At 33.7% G+C, this 17,943-nt stretch overlaps 1 protein-coding gene across 4 annotated transcripts in view; it reads left to right on the top strand.

The window, feature by feature from the left end:
- CDH18 (cadherin 18, type 2) overlaps window positions 1-17,943 on the top strand; it is a 1,248,329-nt gene that overhangs the window by 782,049 nt on the left and 448,337 nt on the right. Inside the window, exon 1 of one of the 4 annotated variants that reach the window (XM_011984982.1) lies at window positions 13,296-13,456. The exons of the other annotated variants lie outside the window; for them this stretch is intronic. The gene's annotated coding sequence lies outside the window, so the exon portion shown is untranslated. Of the gene's footprint in view, window positions 1-13,295; window positions 13,457-17,943 lie in introns of those variants that run through there. 4 annotated transcript variants of the gene reach the window in all.

Raw genomic sequence — 17,943 nt, 5'->3', positions numbered from 1 at the left:
CCACGCCTGGCTAATTTTTGTATTTTTAGTAGAGATGGGGTTTCTCCATGTTGGCCTGGCTGGTCTCGAACTTCTGACCTCAGGTGATCCAGCTGCCTCAGCCTCCCAAAGTGCTGGGATTACAGGCATAAGCCACTGTGCCTGGCCTGAGATGATACCTTATTTTGGTTTTGATTTGCATTTTACTGATTATCAGCAATGTTGAGCAAATATTCTTATACCTTTCAGCCACATATGTGTGTCTTTTTTGAAGAAATTTAATTCTAGTATTTTGCTCATTTTTTAATTGGATTATTTGGTTATTTGCTCTTGAGTTGTAGAAGTTCCTAATATAGTTTGTAATGAGCCTCTTAACAAATATATGATTTTCAAATATTTCTCCTATTTCATAAGTGGTCTTTTAATTTTGTTTTTCCTTTGCTATACCAAAGCTTTTAAGTTTAATGTATCCCCACTTATATACAATTTTACTTTTTTTGCTTATATTTTTGGTGTCATATGCAAGAAATCACTGCCAAGCTCAATGCCATGAATCATTTCCCCTATGATTTCATATAAGAATTTCATTTGTAATCTGCCATTTCACTTAGTAATGATGTCTTCTTATTTTCCACATAATTAAGAATTCATATACTGAATGATTTTTACTCACTCCATATTATTCATTTACATGGATATACACTTTTTTCTTTTTAAAATAACCCTTTGTTAGTAATCATTTCTGCTAAATTTTCAATAAGCAGAACTGGGTGAATCTCTCTAAAGCTATGTATTCATGAAGAACATCCTTGATTAATTTTATAAAAGGCATTCTGAAATTTGGAAAATATTGCCTATATATCATTATTAACCAATGAGGAGACATGATAAATTAAAAAGTTTTCTTTTACCACAGGAACAATGATTGAAATACGTGTAAAATAGGAAAATCATGTGACCACCAATTTTGTATGACCTACATTAAATAAATACTGAAAAGCTGTTCTTAAAGGGATAAATATTACATAATGTAAAGATATGGCATACTCTTGGATATTAAAATACTATTGAGAAATAAATAACATAGAGAAAATAATACAAAGGTAAATAAAATAATATAGAGAAAAACAATTCCCAAGTCTGTAAATGCATTGCAATCTCTTTTGTATAGTTTCTGGAGCTAAAGAACATTCAGAATAGGTACAGAAAGAAACACATTTTTAAAAATTGAAGCATCACATGCATATAGAAAAGCACACATATGATAAGTACAGCTCAATGAATTTTCATGGCATAAACTCACCCATGTTCATCTAGATAAAGAAACAGAATTGCATCAAAATGCAAAACTATGCTATGCTAATTACTACTCACCCCCTACAAGGTAATCAGTTCCTGACTTCTACTTTGATAGATTAATTTGCCAGATTTTTAATTTCAAATAAATAGTCTCGTTCACTGTGGACTCTCTTTTTTTCTTCCATTTAGCACCATTCATAATGGTGCTATAGTTGTAATTATTTCAATATTATTGCTGTATAATATTGATGTGTATGAATGCAGGAGTATTTAACCATTCAAATGATGAACATTTGGCTTTTTTTTCAGCTTAGGATTATTGTAAAAATTGTTGCTCTAGGTATATATGTATGTGCCTTTGGATAAATAGATGTACTTATTTCTGTTGACTTCATCAGAATTACTGAATCATCGGGTATATGTATATTCAGTTTTATTAGATATTGCAGAGTAGTTTTTCATATTGCATACACCAACTTAAATGTGTGGGCAAGGTAAGCAAATTATAGTTTGTCCACAACCTGACTAATATGTAGTGTTATGTGACTTCTAAATTTCACTCATTCTGCTGAGTATATAGTGGTATCACCGTGTGGTCTTCATTCACATTTCCTTGATAATGGATACATTTCATCATTGTTTTGTATGTTTAGCAACAATTTGGTATATCACTCTAGTGAAGATATTCGGTTTACAATTTTTGCCCATTTCTTTTTTTCATTGTGGCTTTTTAATTGTTTTGTAGAAACTCTTTATATGAGCAATTTGTCATATAAATTGTATGGCAAATATATTATTTCACCTTTAGATTGCTTTTTCATTCTATTGATGGGTGTTTCTTTTAAGGAATTATATTTCTTTGTTAATATGTTTTACCTTAACATATTTCCTTATGATTAATATGCTTTTCTGCATTGCTTTTAAGATATCTTTGCAAACACTAAAGTCACAAAGATATTCTACTGTTTGTTTCTAAGAGTGAAACAACTCTATCATCTTTCAAATTAAATTTTAATTTTGAGATAAGTATAGATTCACGTGCAAATCTAAGAGAAATCCCATGTACTCTTTAACCCATTTTCTCTAATTTCCTAACTTTCTATCTTGTAAAGTTATAGTGCAACATGAAAACCAGAAAACTGGTAGTAATCTAGTCCACCAGTCTAACTCAGATGTCCTTAATTTTACATGTATTCATTTACGTATGTATTTATTTGTGTTTCTATGCAATTTTATCACATGTATAGTAAGTTAGTAACAGATTTCCATGAATTCAGTGGCTTAAAGCGCTAGAAATTGATTTTCACTGTTCTGGATGCCAGAAGTCCAAAGTCAGTATCACTAAGCCAAATTCAAGGTGTTTGCAAGGCTGTGCTCGCTTTGGAGGCTCTAGGGAAGAATCTGTTCTTTGACCTTCCAGCTCCCCGTGGCTGGTGTCATTGCATGCCAGTCTCTACCTCTGTGATCACATAGCCTCATCTTTTCTGTTTGTACCTAACCCCTTGCCTCTCTCTTAGAAGGATGTTTATGATGGTATTTAGGTCTCACCCAAGTAATCTAAGATAAGCTCTTTATTTTATTATTTATTTATTTTTATTTTTTTAAGACGGAGTTTTACTCTTGTCTCCTAGGCTGGAGTGCAATGGTGTGTTCTCAACTCACTGCAACCTCTGCTTCTCGGGTTCAAGTGATTCTCCTGCAGAGTAGCTGGGATTACAGGCTCCCACCACCATGCCTTGCTAATTTTTTTGTACTTTTAGTAGAGAGGGGGTTTCACCATGTTGGCCAGGCTGGTCTCAAACTCCTGACCTCAGGTGATCCGCCCGCCTCGGCCTCCAAAAGTGCTGGGATAACAGGTGTGAGCCACTGTTGTCTGGCCAAGTTCTTTATTTTAAAATTTTTAATTTAACCATATCTACAAGGACTTTTTTTTTTTCTTCCCCAAATAATGTGACACAGATTGCAGGGATTGAAGCCTGGATATTTTCTGGGGACCATTTTTCAGTCTTCCACGTTTAGATTTGTGTAGCTACCATCACAATCAAAATACAGAACAGCCCCTTTTACCATGTCTACTTCAGTCTCAATTGCTTTTCACCAATCCCCTAACCCCCAGAAATTACTTACCTGTTTTCCAACTCTGTATCTTTGTCACTTCAATAATGTTATATAAGTAAAGTCATCTGATATGTAACCTTTGCGGTTTGGCTTATTTCATTTAGCATACTTCTCTGGAGATTCATCCAAGTGTTGTGTTTATAAATAGTTCTTTTTCTCATTGCTGAGCCCTATTGTTGTGGTATGGTTGTATGGTTTATTTAATGATTCACCTGTGCAAGGACGTTTCAGTTATTTTCAGATCCAGGTTATAACAAATAACTCTGCTATCAACATTTGTGTAGAGGTCTCTGTGTGAACATAAGTTTTCATTTCTCTGGGATCAGTGCCCAGGAGTGAAATTGCTGGGTCGTTTGGAACTGCTGGGAGGTTTAGAACTTGATCATTTTTAACTCTCAGGCCCTTTGCTCTTTTAAGACTCACAGTCTTACAGCTAAGACAAATTCAAGTATGCCCAATGCTTTCATCAGAGAAACTAGTCTTTTATAAAAATGATGACCTTAAACAAGATCAAGCTCTGCATTCGTGGCTTCTTATACTCCCTGGCAACACAGACTTTTATTGGAAGCCTTACCAGTTTGTAAGACATTCCATCAAAAATCTACCTATTTCAGCTCAAGTTTCTTCTCAGGCAGCATCTCAGTTCTGTTCTTTGATTGACACTATAATAATAACTTCAGCAGGATTTTTCCCTTAAATTCAGCCAACATGCCTCTATCCCAGCACTGAACATAATTTAGGCCAAAATGTCTACTACATGGAGTGGTGTTTAAGTGAGCATTTTGATCCAAGATTCCATTAAAAAGGAAATATGAAATAGGTAACCTAAAACCGAAACATTTGCAATAAGAACAAAGATACAGGAGTAAATCTTTAGCAAAGACAGAATTATCTGTGTACATCAGAGAGAAAAATTCACCTTCGGCAATTTTCGGAACTTAAAGACTAACCTCATCATTCTTCTTGAGACCCTAAGAAATTCCTGAGGCAAGTGTGACATAGTGATAAATTGCTCTTTGATGTTCACTAATATTGAACAAGTCTGAGAAAAGATAGAACTGTTCAGAGGTCAAATGTTACTGACTTTCTAGCCCCAAATGCTTGTACAAACAGCTATGAAGATAAATGGGAACTCATTTGTAAAATGCTGTATGACAACCAAAACAAATGCAATTTTATTCAGCTCACAATGCACATATGGTTTCTTAATTTTCTATAATAATGGAAAACATCTTCACAAAAATATAAAGAATAAGTTGCTATTACAGGAAGTTCAGTATATGTTTATTATGATAATTTAAATAATGCAATTTATGAATTTAGAAATCTTTTTCTTTAGGTAGCCATTTACTTAATCCTAGTGACTTATTATCTTGTCATTTTCTTAATATGCCATTTGTTTACTATGTCTATTTATCATATTAAATATGTATTAGAATGCTCAGTAGGCATGTGAAATATATCTATTTAACTGGTTAAAGTGTCCTGAGTTTTGTAGAAAAACCTGTGTTCATATGAATATATAACTTCTATTAAACAATGGCATTCAAATATTCAAACGGTTATTAAATCTTTTGTATGTTTACACTGAAGTATTGTAGTCTTTCACCTAAAAGAGGAAGTTTAAAAACTGAAATAGATCCAATTGTAAAATATCAGTGGTTTTTTTCTAGTGATTCTTGATTCTTTAATGTGTTTGAGGGTGATTAGAAATTGTGGAGCCCTAGCATCTCTCCTTAAAAAAGAAATAAATATAAAATCTCTTACTTTTCAGTCAGTACAATCAATCTATTTTAAGATAAACAAATTTTAAAATGCAAGAAAAGCAAAAAGATAGCGGGTGTGCAAGGCAATAATGACAGGTTTGACAATGCAAATTACTTCTGTAAAATCATAGAACATGCTTGTTTATTTTCCCACCTCTGACCTGTAATATAGGAGTTTTCAAGATGAGATGATGAGTTAAAACATGACAGGAGGCTAAATATATGTTTTCACTGGAAATCAATGCTCACCAAATTTTAGCAACAATAGCTTCCTAAAAGAGAATTCAGGTGAGCAAAAATAACAAACAAGTGCTGAAAAGTCACATTAACTTCCATAAATCTTCCTTAAATAGTCTCTACCACTCAGTACAAATAAGCAAGACGGAAGTTCCTCTACAGTTGTGCCCTCCCTCATATTCACCCTGAATCTGTTATAATGTGAGACTTAAATAATCTTGCAGGAGAGAGAGAGAGAAAGAGAGAGAAAATTAATGTATGTATATGTGTGTAAACAACCTCTGCTTACAAACTAGGAATGCTTTTTAAAGTCATTATCCAGATGTATCAGTCTGTGTGGTCCTGAACATACAATTTGGTCCTTTCTTTTTAAAGTCCCTCTGTGTGATTCAGCAATTTCTTGTGTCTGGAAATAATGTGGATATATGCAAGCACTATTTGGGGAAAACTTTTCTCACTATGGTACTAATTCTAGTGTACTTATTAACACAATTTGTATCGATATTAACATACACAAATATATTATAAGTGTGTCAGTTTCTTGTTGCTGCATAGCTTAGTACAATTAGGCTGCTATAGCAAAATGCCATGAATTAGCAAGCTTACAGACAAGAGTAATGTACAGTTTTGGAAGCTGGGGTATCCATAACTCACCTCCTGGTACCTTCTCCTGTGTCCTCAGAGGCAGAGGGGCCAAGGGAGGTGTTTGGGAGGCCTCTTGCATAAAAGCATCAATGCCATTCATGAGGGCTTCACCCTCATGACCTAATCACCTCCCAAATTTTCCATCTCTCACTACTATCACATTGGGAATTAGGTTTTAACATATGACTTTTGGGGAGACAAAAGCATTTAGGCCATGGCACTGCATAGCAAATTACTCCAAAACTTGACAGCTTAAATAACAACCAGTGTTTAATATGTTGCATCACTTTTGTGGGTCAAGAAATTAGAAGCCACGTAACTGGGTGGTTTTGGTTCAGGGTCTCTTATGAGGTCACTTTCAAGAAGTGTTGGCAGGGATGTTATCTTCTGAAATCTTGACTGGGCCTAGAAAATGAGCTCACCCATATGTTCTGGGAGTTGGTACCTTTCTGTCTGGGCCTCTGCTTGAATGTCCGTGTGATCTGATAGCTGGCTTTCCCCAGAGTGAACAATCCAAGAGAATACAAAGTGAAGACTTTTTGGAAGTCACACTCAATGATTTCTACAATATTCTTATTGGTCACAGGTTGACCCTACTCCATGTCAGAGAGGCCTATACAGGTACATAAATACCAGGAGAAAATGCACATGAGGGTTACAGATCATTGGAGACTGTCTCTTAGCTAAATAACTCATTCCAGTGTTAAGAATTTTAGACAATATAATTGATGATTATAAGGGTAATAACATTACAAAGTTGATGCCCTACACAAATTCTTGTTTCCAACCCTTTCTCAATATGAAAAAGTAAAATTGAATTTCCTTATTTATTATTTTAACATAACAAAAAGTAATGAGTATCATATATCACAGCATTATTTTTCCTCCCAAAGGTAAACTAACATTAGCTAGAGCACTTTAAGGATGTACTTGTCCTTTAGCAGAATTTTACCTCTGTGGATACATTAGCTATGTCAGACAGTGTCTTCTAACTGTTATTTTCAATACAGTTAAACCCTAATTATTTTTAATGTTTCCTATTGCATTAAATTTTCAAATTAAATCTAGTTTTTATTTTGCAATTTATCATCCCTGACACCTACCCAATTGCACATTTACTACTCATCCTCATTTCCCACAAAGTGCTAGGACTAAAAGAACAGAAAAATGAGCTAGAAACGCAGCCAACTAAGCAGTCAGCAAGACAGTGCTCTTAAAGACCTCTCATCTGTGGCAACTCTTCATTTGATCTTTGTTTCCTCTTACGAAGTGTCCTTCTCTCCTACTTTGCTCCTAGGAAACGCTTTTCAACATGAAATATGTAATTACGTTCCATTCTCTTGGTAAATGTGGGAGTCAGTTAGAAAGCAAACATATATAATAGGGAGATGGGATCTGCCCAGGCTGGAGGTTTGTATCATTTCCAAAGCTGATATTTCTATTCTGAAAACAGACTATCTCAGCCTGGGGAGAAATTCAAAGGTTACATGGATCTGAGGCTAGAATCTTCTCCTAAATATAACCCAGTTCATGTTGTTTGAGGCACTTATAACAGGGAATTCATTATCTCCTGAGGGAGATGATGAGGGAATCTTTATCAATTTGGGACTGTTATAAGTGTTTTGTTAGTTCTTACTTAAACTGAGTAAAAAAAGTTATAAATTATCTTTTATGTGATTATCTTTCATTTTGTGCATAACATAATCTCTGAGCAACACTAATGCAAGTTGAAGGGTTCTAGTTTCCACAAAATATTTTTTGTAAGGATTCAGGATTATTCTCTTAGTCATGAACATGAACCTTTGATTTGGGAAAGATTTCTACTCACACATTAGCCCTATCCCCATTATTCTGCCACTCCAGACAATAATTCTGAAATAAATAAAATTATACGAATATTAGAAAGTGAAACTATAAAATCAGCACATTTTATTTTGGAGATGCACTGTCACTTTAATGAGGTGGAAAGGTTCTTAGATCCACAGATAAAGGCATATTAAAGACTATGTGATTTAGAACGGGGATCGGTAAAATGAAATGATACAGAGAGCTGACCAGGCCAAAGGCTTCCAGTGCCAAGGCTAGAAATTCACAAGGAAGAAAGAATTACATAATGAATTTTGGATATTATAATGTTACTAGGGATGTTATCCACTATTATGGAAATAGGTAGTTCACCCATTAATATTAAAGTTTTCTATTATGTAACTAAATCTTTTTCTGGTTCCACAGTCACTCAGAAACTGTTTTTAAATTGGTTTTCTACGCAGATCTATCTATAAGAGGTGACCATTGTGGTTATTCTGGAAAAAGCATTGCAACGTATATGACATTTAAAATGCATTGGTGTTCAGCCTGGCCAACATGGTGAAACTCTGTCTCTAATAAAAATACAAAAATTAGCCTGGCATAGTGGTGGGCGCCTGTAACCCCAACTACTCCAGAGGCTGAGGGAGGAGAATCGCTTGAACCCAGGAGGCGGAGGTTGCAGTGAGCCAAGATTGTGCCACTGCATTCCTGCCTGGGCAACAGAGCAAGACTTCATCTCGAAAAAAAAAAAAAAAAAAAAAAAAAAAACATTGGTGTTCTGGGCTAATGCTGTTCTGAGTTTGATTAATGTGAAATGTCTGCATTTTCTGTGCAGTGTCAAAATTGTGTTGTTTCTCAGCAAGACAAGTATCTTTGAATGGAGCTTAGTCATTGGACATTTATATATTCAACAAGACCATTGTAGCAGGCAGAATGACAGTCCCCCAAAGATTTCCACATCCTAATCCTCAGAACTTCTAAGTGCACCACATGGAAAAAAAGTATTTTACAGACGTGATTAAGGGTCTTGAGATGGGAGATTATCCTAGTTTATCTGGCTGAGCCCGAAGTAATCACAAGTGTTGGTAAAACAGAGAGAGGAGATGTGAGAGTCCAAGAAGGTGGAGTAATGTGTTCTGATACGGCAGAAGGGGCTGCAAGCTGAGAAATACAGGCAACATCCGGAAGCTGGTAACAGCACAGAAAACAGATGACCCTCAGAACCTTCAGGAGCATGGATCTGCCAAGACAATTTAGCCTGTTAGACTCATTTTATACTTCTGAGCTCCAGTACTATAACTAGATTAATTTGTTTTGTGGTAAGCTACCACGTTAGTGGTAATTTGATTATACTAGAGATTGGAAACAAATACAGTAATTCATCTTCAGAAGATTCTTAGATGGTAACCATTTGGCCTTTTCCTGTTAATAGCCTCATTTTACATTGTAAGATTTTTCTCATGTCTACATATTTATATGATGTCACATGTAATTCTCTTCTGGAGCAAACAACATTTTGGACACAATCTGATATCTCTCATTTATTGTTACTAGATAATGCATTTTATGAGTACATTTTGAAATCACGACTTTTTTTTGGTTGTGACCATATGATGTGTTTAGGCCTTTTAAAAATTAATATAAATTGCTAGATCTCATTTTTCTAATCAGCGATCCTTTGATTTTAAAAGTCAAGTACTATAAAAACCTTCCCCTAAGGAAAACTCTAGGCCTGGTGGCATCAGATATAAATTCTTTACAATATTTTAATTTAAAGTAACAGCATTTTACGATAAATTCTTCTGCAGAATAGGACAATAATGGTTTGTTGAGATCAACTAGTGATATTACAACAAAAGAAAAACAAGGCCGGGCGCGATGGCTCATGCCTGTAATCCCAGCACTTTGGGAGGCTGAGACGGGCGGATCACGAGGTCAGGGGATCGAGACCATCCTGGCTAACATGGTGAAACCCCATCTCTACTAAAAATACAAAAATTAGCTGGGCGCGGTGGCGGGTGCCTGTAGTTCCAGCTACAAGGGAGGCTGAGGCAGGAGAATGGCGTGAACTCGGGAGGCGGAGCTTGCAGTGAGTGGAGATCGCACCACTGCACTACAGCCTGGGCGACACAGCGAAACTCCGTCTCAAAAAAAAAAAAAGAAGAAAGAAAAAACCCAGAGTCTCCCCTAAACATAAATTCAAAAATCATAAAAATATTGACACAAAAATACAAGATCTATAAAAAATAACTAGGCTGAACTTATTTCAGAAACACATGGTCATTTAAGTTTGAAACTCCATAGATTTCAAAAATTGTATAGGACATAGGAGAAAAATTACATGTTTCTCTCAAGAGGTACAGACAAAAATATTGGCTAACATTCACTGTCAATTTATTACAAAATTCTTAGATATACAAATGATCCTCCATATCCATGAGTAGTATATTCTTGGATTCAACTACCTATAGATACAAAATATTAAAAAAAAAAAAAAAACTGTATGGTTGGCTTTGTACAGAAAATACACAGACTTTTTTGCTGTCATTATTCCCTAATAAATACAATATAACAACCATTTACATAGTATTTACATTTATTAGGTTGTAAGTAATCTAATGATGATTCGAAGTATATGGGAGGATGTGCGTATATTATGTGCAATTACTATGTCATTTTATATCAGAGAGTTGAGCATGCACAGATTATGGTACCCCTGGTGGGTCCTGGAATGAATCCCTCACAGATACCAAGGGAAGCTGTAAAACAGCATTTCATTGACCAGGTAAAAATGTATTGAAAGCAAACATATTTATTGGCAAAAATAATTAAAACATTCTTCTAGAAATCAAGAACAAGTCAAAAATGTCTGTTACCAGGACTTCTATTTAAAATTGTACAGGAGGCCTCTGCTAATGCAAAGAAATGAACTACGAGTGTAATGTCTAACAAAGAAGAAATTTTTAATCATGATATTTAAAGGAGGATGACTATGTACATAAACAATTCCACAGATTCTACAGATTAATAATTGAAATTAGTAGATAATTTTTGCAGGTTTTCTGTTAGAAAGCCACAATGCAAACACTAATTTTATTTCTATAGACCAGCCCCAAATTAGAAATTTAAAATTTAAAATACCACATATGTATATAAATTTATAAATGTATATAATTTATATACATTGATAATATATACATGTATATACATTTGTAAATTTAACATACCATATATATGCGTATGTGTATCAGAAAACATTAAATACTTAGAAATAAATCTAATGAAAGATATCTAAGACTTATACACATACAAAATTCCTAAAACCATTAATGGAAAAAACAAAGAAGACATAAATAAAAGGAAATATATACCATGTTAAGGATTTAAGGGTTATGAAAATGTGAATTCTTTTAATATAGGTCTGTAGCATACATTGTCAATGTGTGTGCACATGTATGTTTTTGTGTGCAAGCTAGTTGTAAGATATATGTGAAAATGCAATTGGCTAAAGATAGCAAAAATAATCTTGAAGAAGAAAAGGTTAGAGGGCTAGCACTATTTTACATCAAAACTAATTGTAATGCATCTTGGTAAAGCAGTGTGATAGAATTCTCAGAAGAGACAAATGGAATAATGGAATAGAATGGAGAGCTTAGAACCTACCTACATAAATACTGTCATACAATTTGTGACATAGGTGGTGGCCACACCATGCAATTGTGAATACATGGCCTTTTTAAGATATGTTCCTGAATCAACTGAATATTCAATTCACAAAAAATTGAACCATGACCTTTGTCTCACACCATATGCAAAAGTAAGACCCTAGGTGTGGTGGTTCACATCTGTAAATCTCAACACTTAGGGTGGCTGAGGCAGGAGGATTGCTTGAGTCCAGGAGTTCAAGACTAGTCTAGGGAACAAGGTGAGACCCAGTCTTTACAAAAAAATTAAAAAAAAAAAAAAGACATGGTGGTGTGCACCTGTAATCACAGCTACATTGGGAGGCTGAGGCAAGAAGATCACTTGACCCCAGGGGGTTAAGGCTACAGTGAAATATGATCATGCCACTGCACTCAACTGAAGACAGAGTTAGACACTGTCTCTAGAGGGGAAAAAAAAAAAAAAGCAAGTCCCAGATGGATTGTAGAGCTAAAAGTGAATGTTAAAACAATACAACTTTTGGGGAAAAAAAACACATGAGAATAACATCATGATTTTGTTTCTTGACCATAAATCACTATTAAAGAAAATGTTAATAAATCTATTTTAATAATCTATTCATCAAAACAGATCATGAGGAGAGGGATAAAGCACAGGAGATATATCACACGTGCACACACACACACACACATATATATATATATAATATTACATATATATTAGACAATGCAGTTATCTCAGAATGTAACTCATAGAAATCAATGAGATAAGGAGAAATAGCTACATTGGAAAGCTGTTTGGGAATAAACTGGTAATGAGTGTGCACTGTTATGTTTTTGGTATAAGTTAATTACAAGTTGTATGTGAAAACGTAAATGGTCAAGGATAGCAAAAAAAAAGAAAAAATTATTAGCCATTCTTCTCTTAGCTCTGTATATGTATCACATAAATCATGCATATATGTATAGGCACCCGAAGCCAAGTATATGTGTATTTATAGTGACATTATTTATTATGGTTCCCAACTAAATCAACCCAATGTGCATCAATAACAGTATGCATAAATAAATATTGGTAATTTGTCATATGCAATAATATATAACAATGAAAAGATCGAGCCACTGCTATTTTTTTATGGAATGGATACATCCCACTCACATAATGATAAATGAACAAATCCACACAAAAAGAATAGTATATCATATGACATAATTATGTTGATTTCAAGTTAATCAACAGCAGAGGTAGGTTACCTTTGTAGAAAACCAGTGACCAAAGGGGACATGTGTAGACATCTGGATACTGGTGATGTAATTTTTGACCTGGATGTGATTACACGGGTGTTTTCACTTTATAAACATCACTGAAGTGTATATTTAAACCCGTGTGGCCACCCTGCTATATATGTGGTATATTTCTATGAAAGTTTATTACAATAACAGACACATTACCGGAGTAACACACATACTCAAAAGAGAAAGATTGATTGCGAGGAAACACAGCAAATCTCAGGAACATCCTAAGTCAGGAAATAAAAATTTAACTGGCTTGTGGAGACTCGGACTGGATGTCAGCAATTAGGGTTGCTTCTTCATATTTGGCAACTGAAATGATTGCCTCTTGTCTCTGTTTCTGTCCTCTCCATGATTTTGATTCTGTTTGCCAGTTAGCTTTCTTTGCTTACTCATGCAATCTCCTCTACTGCATAGCTTTTAGCTTGCATGTGGCTTTGACTCACCATGTCACCAAAGCTAAATCAGGTACTGGGTGCATTTTCATTTTAAGTACTGCAGTCATCTAATGTACTTTACCAAACAGAGTCTAAATTCTAGATTCCCAAGAAAGATTATTGTCAGCTGGCTTTATTCAAGGTCCAATTCTGGGCCCATATCAAGTAATAAAGATTGAGTGGTGTGATAATTAGAGATGCCTCAGCCAAAGTATGTGAGTTAATCAGTTTTATTGTTGTTTCACTTTTTTGCTTTAAGAAGAAACATGTGATTGTGAAAAAGTAATTGAAATTCCTTGCTACCTCTGTGGTCATGGAAATAAAATGGCATGATACAGAAGTTCCCAAACTTTTTGGTCTCACACACTCTCAAATTTATTGAGGACCATAAAGAGATTTTGTTTCCATAGATTAGATCTATCAACATTCACCATATAAGAAATTAAAACTAAGAAATGATAATCACATTCCTTTTAATTTTCTAAAATAACAATAACAGCTCATTGCATATTAGCTTGTCACCTGTTGTTATGAAAAATAGCTATATTTAAAAATTATAGTAAGAAGAGCTGCATTGTTTTACATTTTTGCAAATAAAAATTAGTTGAGTGTCACGGTGCATGCCTGTAGTCCTAGCTTGCTCAGGAGGCTGAAATGGGAGGATCACTTGAGTCCAGAAGCTCTAGGCTGTAGTGAGCTATGATTACGCTACTGTACTCCAGCCTGAGCAAACAGATCAAGACCCTATAGAACTCTGTTTTCTAAAGCCAGATCTCTTGCTCTTAACTACAGTTTGTTATCTTTGTTTGACAATTTAAGATGTAAACAACAAATGGTAATGCATTTTTCAACCGACATATTTTACACTAACATAAAACATAACGAGTTATTCTTAGGTATATGAAATCACATTACAGATTTACTGTCCCTTTTTAGACATCATGCCAAATGCTGTATGCAAATCTGATTTGCTTGATAACAGCTAGTACTCTTGACAGCATTTAAAATAAACTGGATGTCATTATAGCTTAACGGTCACACCAACCTTCCAAAGTACATGCTGTTTACATTGCACAAGTTAAGATGAAGGATTTAGAGATTGAGTCACTTGGCCTCAGCCAGAGAGATTGTTAAAGATAGACCTAGATTTTGAACTTTGATGTGTTGGCACCAGAGTTCATTCCCTTAACCACAAAGTTATGTAACTTTGAAATCATTTTTCACCTATAATATGGAAGGCAGTGGAAAAAGAAAGCAGGTGGTGGGATAAATGTATGTTCTTTAGTGATACATTATTATTTTTTTGAACTGCTGTAACATCTCAAACTACCAATATCACTTTGCAAAAATGCATAATGTCTTAATAGTGTGAAATATTAATTATCAATTAATTATATTGTCCCTAGTTTGCTTTTGTTCTGTTATTTATAAATGCTATTATTTTATAACCTTGCTATGCTGCATATCATACTAGTTCAGTGGAAAGAGAGAGATTGTATAAAATTTTTTTAAAGATTGCAATTTATTACTGAAAGTTGCTAGAAATAATCCTGTCCTTTCAAGTAACAATAAAATGATAAAATAACATAAAAAATGATTCACACCAATACTTTTTTAAAAAACACAGAGTTGTTACAAAATTTAAAACATTTATATTATTTTAAAACAGAGTTGTTATAAGTATGTAAAACATTTATATTATTTATTTCCCGCATTTCTTTTAATCTATATATCTGTTATACTTTAAATAATAATAATATTGTGCAATATACTTATATATTCTTTTGGATGATTTATATATTTTTTATAATTTTAATATTTTGTATAGCAACTCTTTTCGGTAAGAAATGAAATGATAGATTTCAACTTAAAATAGAAATTAGCCTCAAGGATAAAATACTGCTGTGTTAGACAGTATTTAATAAGTTTTCCACACTTCTAATTCATTTCAGGACTGTTTAGTTCTCCTTTTATTGTTCTCATTCTGTTCCATTAATAGGTCTTAAGTTTACCTCAGAGACTCAACTGCCAAAACCATCAAGGTTTTAGTGAAAACAATTTTGTTAACAGTCTTTTATAGCAAGAGATGAACTGAAGTAGGCGACCTTGCTGCAAAATTTGTTTTCAGACTTTTTAGTAGAACATGGGGCTCCAACTGTAGCTATAATTTTAACTTCCCATTGACTGTCAGTTGAAAATATATAGAAAAAGATGTGCTATTCACAGAAATCTCCATAAAAGGCTTACAGATTATACATTTCAACATATCCAACTGACAACCCATGCTTTACTGCACATAAAAATAATCACGCATTAAAAAGATATAAACACTTTATGGCCTGTAAAACACATAAATCAAATTGTATTATTTAAGTCATGTTTCAGAAAGTCAAATGCAATTTAAACGAAGATGACATGAATAATAGTTTAATATTATATATTATATATTAACATTATACTAATCAAAAGTATTATTTTAATATTGAAAAGAGTGAGTACATTGCTTCAGTAAACTCTCATCTATTCTTGTATATTTACAAGTTGAGATTTAGTTCTGCATTTAGAAGTAAAATTCAAGTAGAATACACATTTTGCCTTGAAAACAGAATGTCAAACGCTTTTTATTTCAGATCCAATTCATTTGGCATTTTCAAACTCTAGCTAATATTCAGAATATAATCTTTACATTTAAGATATGATACTGAACAAATATAATGTAATATTTAAACTATATAAACAAATATAAAAAAGAAACAATCACTTTGAAAATTGAATACTGGACAAAACAATTATGGTTCTTTTTCTAAATCAATAGAAATGAAAGTGCAACACTCATGCTTAGAAGTCAAATATATCCCAAAGCCCTACCAAAACAAAAAAAAAAGGAAATTATTGATGTAGTAAACAATCAATGGATAGTCATTGTGTGAATACCTGTATGACCAAGAGTAGGTTTTAGTGTGTAAACTGCTCAGTGATTTCATAAAAGCGACTTGAGTGCTTTAGTCTAATGGTATCACAGAGTCTAACACAATTTGAACTCAATCTTCATTTCAAAGAAGTGTGTACATCATTTCTCAAGACCAGTGATGCTAAGCATTAGCTTTCTAACATTAGATTCCAAACTGTCAAAAGAATCATCTGAAAAGCTTGTTTAAAATGTAGTTTTCAGACAATGCCCACAGATTTTGATTCTGTAAGTCAAGATCAGTGCTCTGGAACTAGCATTTGGGGCTGTCTGAAGTATGTGGCAAGCAGAGTATCTTGCACAGATTATGTCTTCTGTTTCAGGGTTAAACTACCTTGAAAAGCCCAAGCACACCTTTCCTTTAAAAGGCTAAATATATTTAATAGCATATATTTTTCTTGTTATTAATTTGAAAGTCATCTGGTCATATAAATGTAGTATTAGTTTTATAAAGATAACAAAAATTCATCCAAAGATGTCTTGATACCTAATAACTTACAGTTAAATTTCATATTTCGTTCTTCTTTAATTTATCAGTGAGGACATAACTATAGTAATATCTATTCCATAATCATACATATGTATTTTTTTTCTGGCATTCTCTTAGGGCATTAATTCTAAGATGACAGTGATTACGTATTAATGAAAAATTTTCTGAGACTTCTTTCTAAGGTTTGGTGTCTTAATTCACATCACAATTAGCATATATTGATGCCATGCCTTCAATGCAGTAATACTTAAGAGAGTTTGGATACAAAACTATTTTTGAAACTAAAGTAAAACACTGAAATGAATCTTTGTCCTTAATATTTTTAATATATAATAATCCAAACTATTATTTTAATTTAGAAAATACTCAGAATAGTTCCAATTTTTAAACAAGGTGTATGAAATTCTTTATCTCTTAAGATTCATTTGACTTAATGATTCTAAGAAAATTAAACATTTTCGCATAACTTTAAAAAGAAAACAGCCACAAGATAATGTGGCTTATATGTTAAGCTTGCATTTTATAATAGAAATGAATTTATTACTGAATGCACATTTGCTTAAATGTTATATACAATGAATTATGAAAGATAATAAACTATTCCTATACTCAGAATATTTTCTAGGTGAAGTAATGAGACACAGAGTCAAAGAATAGCAAGGGAAGAACTGTAAATTATGAACATTGCTTTTGAGTTGTCAATTTTCTTCCCAAAAATGAATAAAATAATACTGTAAGACATGTATTATGAGTTGCACAGATAACTTTTGAACATAGAATACTAATGGAAGAAGGTCAAATCTAGCAATAATTCACAGAGATAATATGTTGTTGAAAATTTTAATAGTCACATTTGTATATGATACCATCTAAGTTGTGATATTCAAAATGTATTACAATTAGTAAAGATACACCATGAAGTTCCATATAAAAAAATACCAAAAAGGGCCGGGCGCGGTGGCTCAAGCCTGTAATCCCAGCACTTTGGGAGGCCGAGACAGGTGGATCACGAGGTCAGGAGATCAAGACCATCCCGGCTAACACAGTGAAACCCCGTCTCTACTAAAAAAACATACAAAAAAAAACTAGCCGGGCGAGGTGGCGGGTGCCTGTAGTTCCAGCTACTTGGGAGGCTGAGGCAGGAGAATGGTGTGAACCTGGGAGGCGGAGCTTGCAGTGAGCCAAGATCGCTCCACTGCACTCCAGCTTGGGTGACAGAGCGAGACTCCGTCTCGAAAAA

Source organism: Mandrillus leucophaeus, unplaced genomic scaffold (assembly GCF_000951045.1).
Source record: "Mandrillus leucophaeus isolate KB7577 unplaced genomic scaffold, Mleu.le_1.0 Scaffold278, whole genome shotgun sequence".
Taxonomy (NCBI): domain Eukaryota; kingdom Metazoa; phylum Chordata; class Mammalia; order Primates; family Cercopithecidae; genus Mandrillus; species Mandrillus leucophaeus.
Note: the sequence above shows the minus strand (reverse complement) of the source record. Positions and strands in the feature narration are given on the sequence as shown.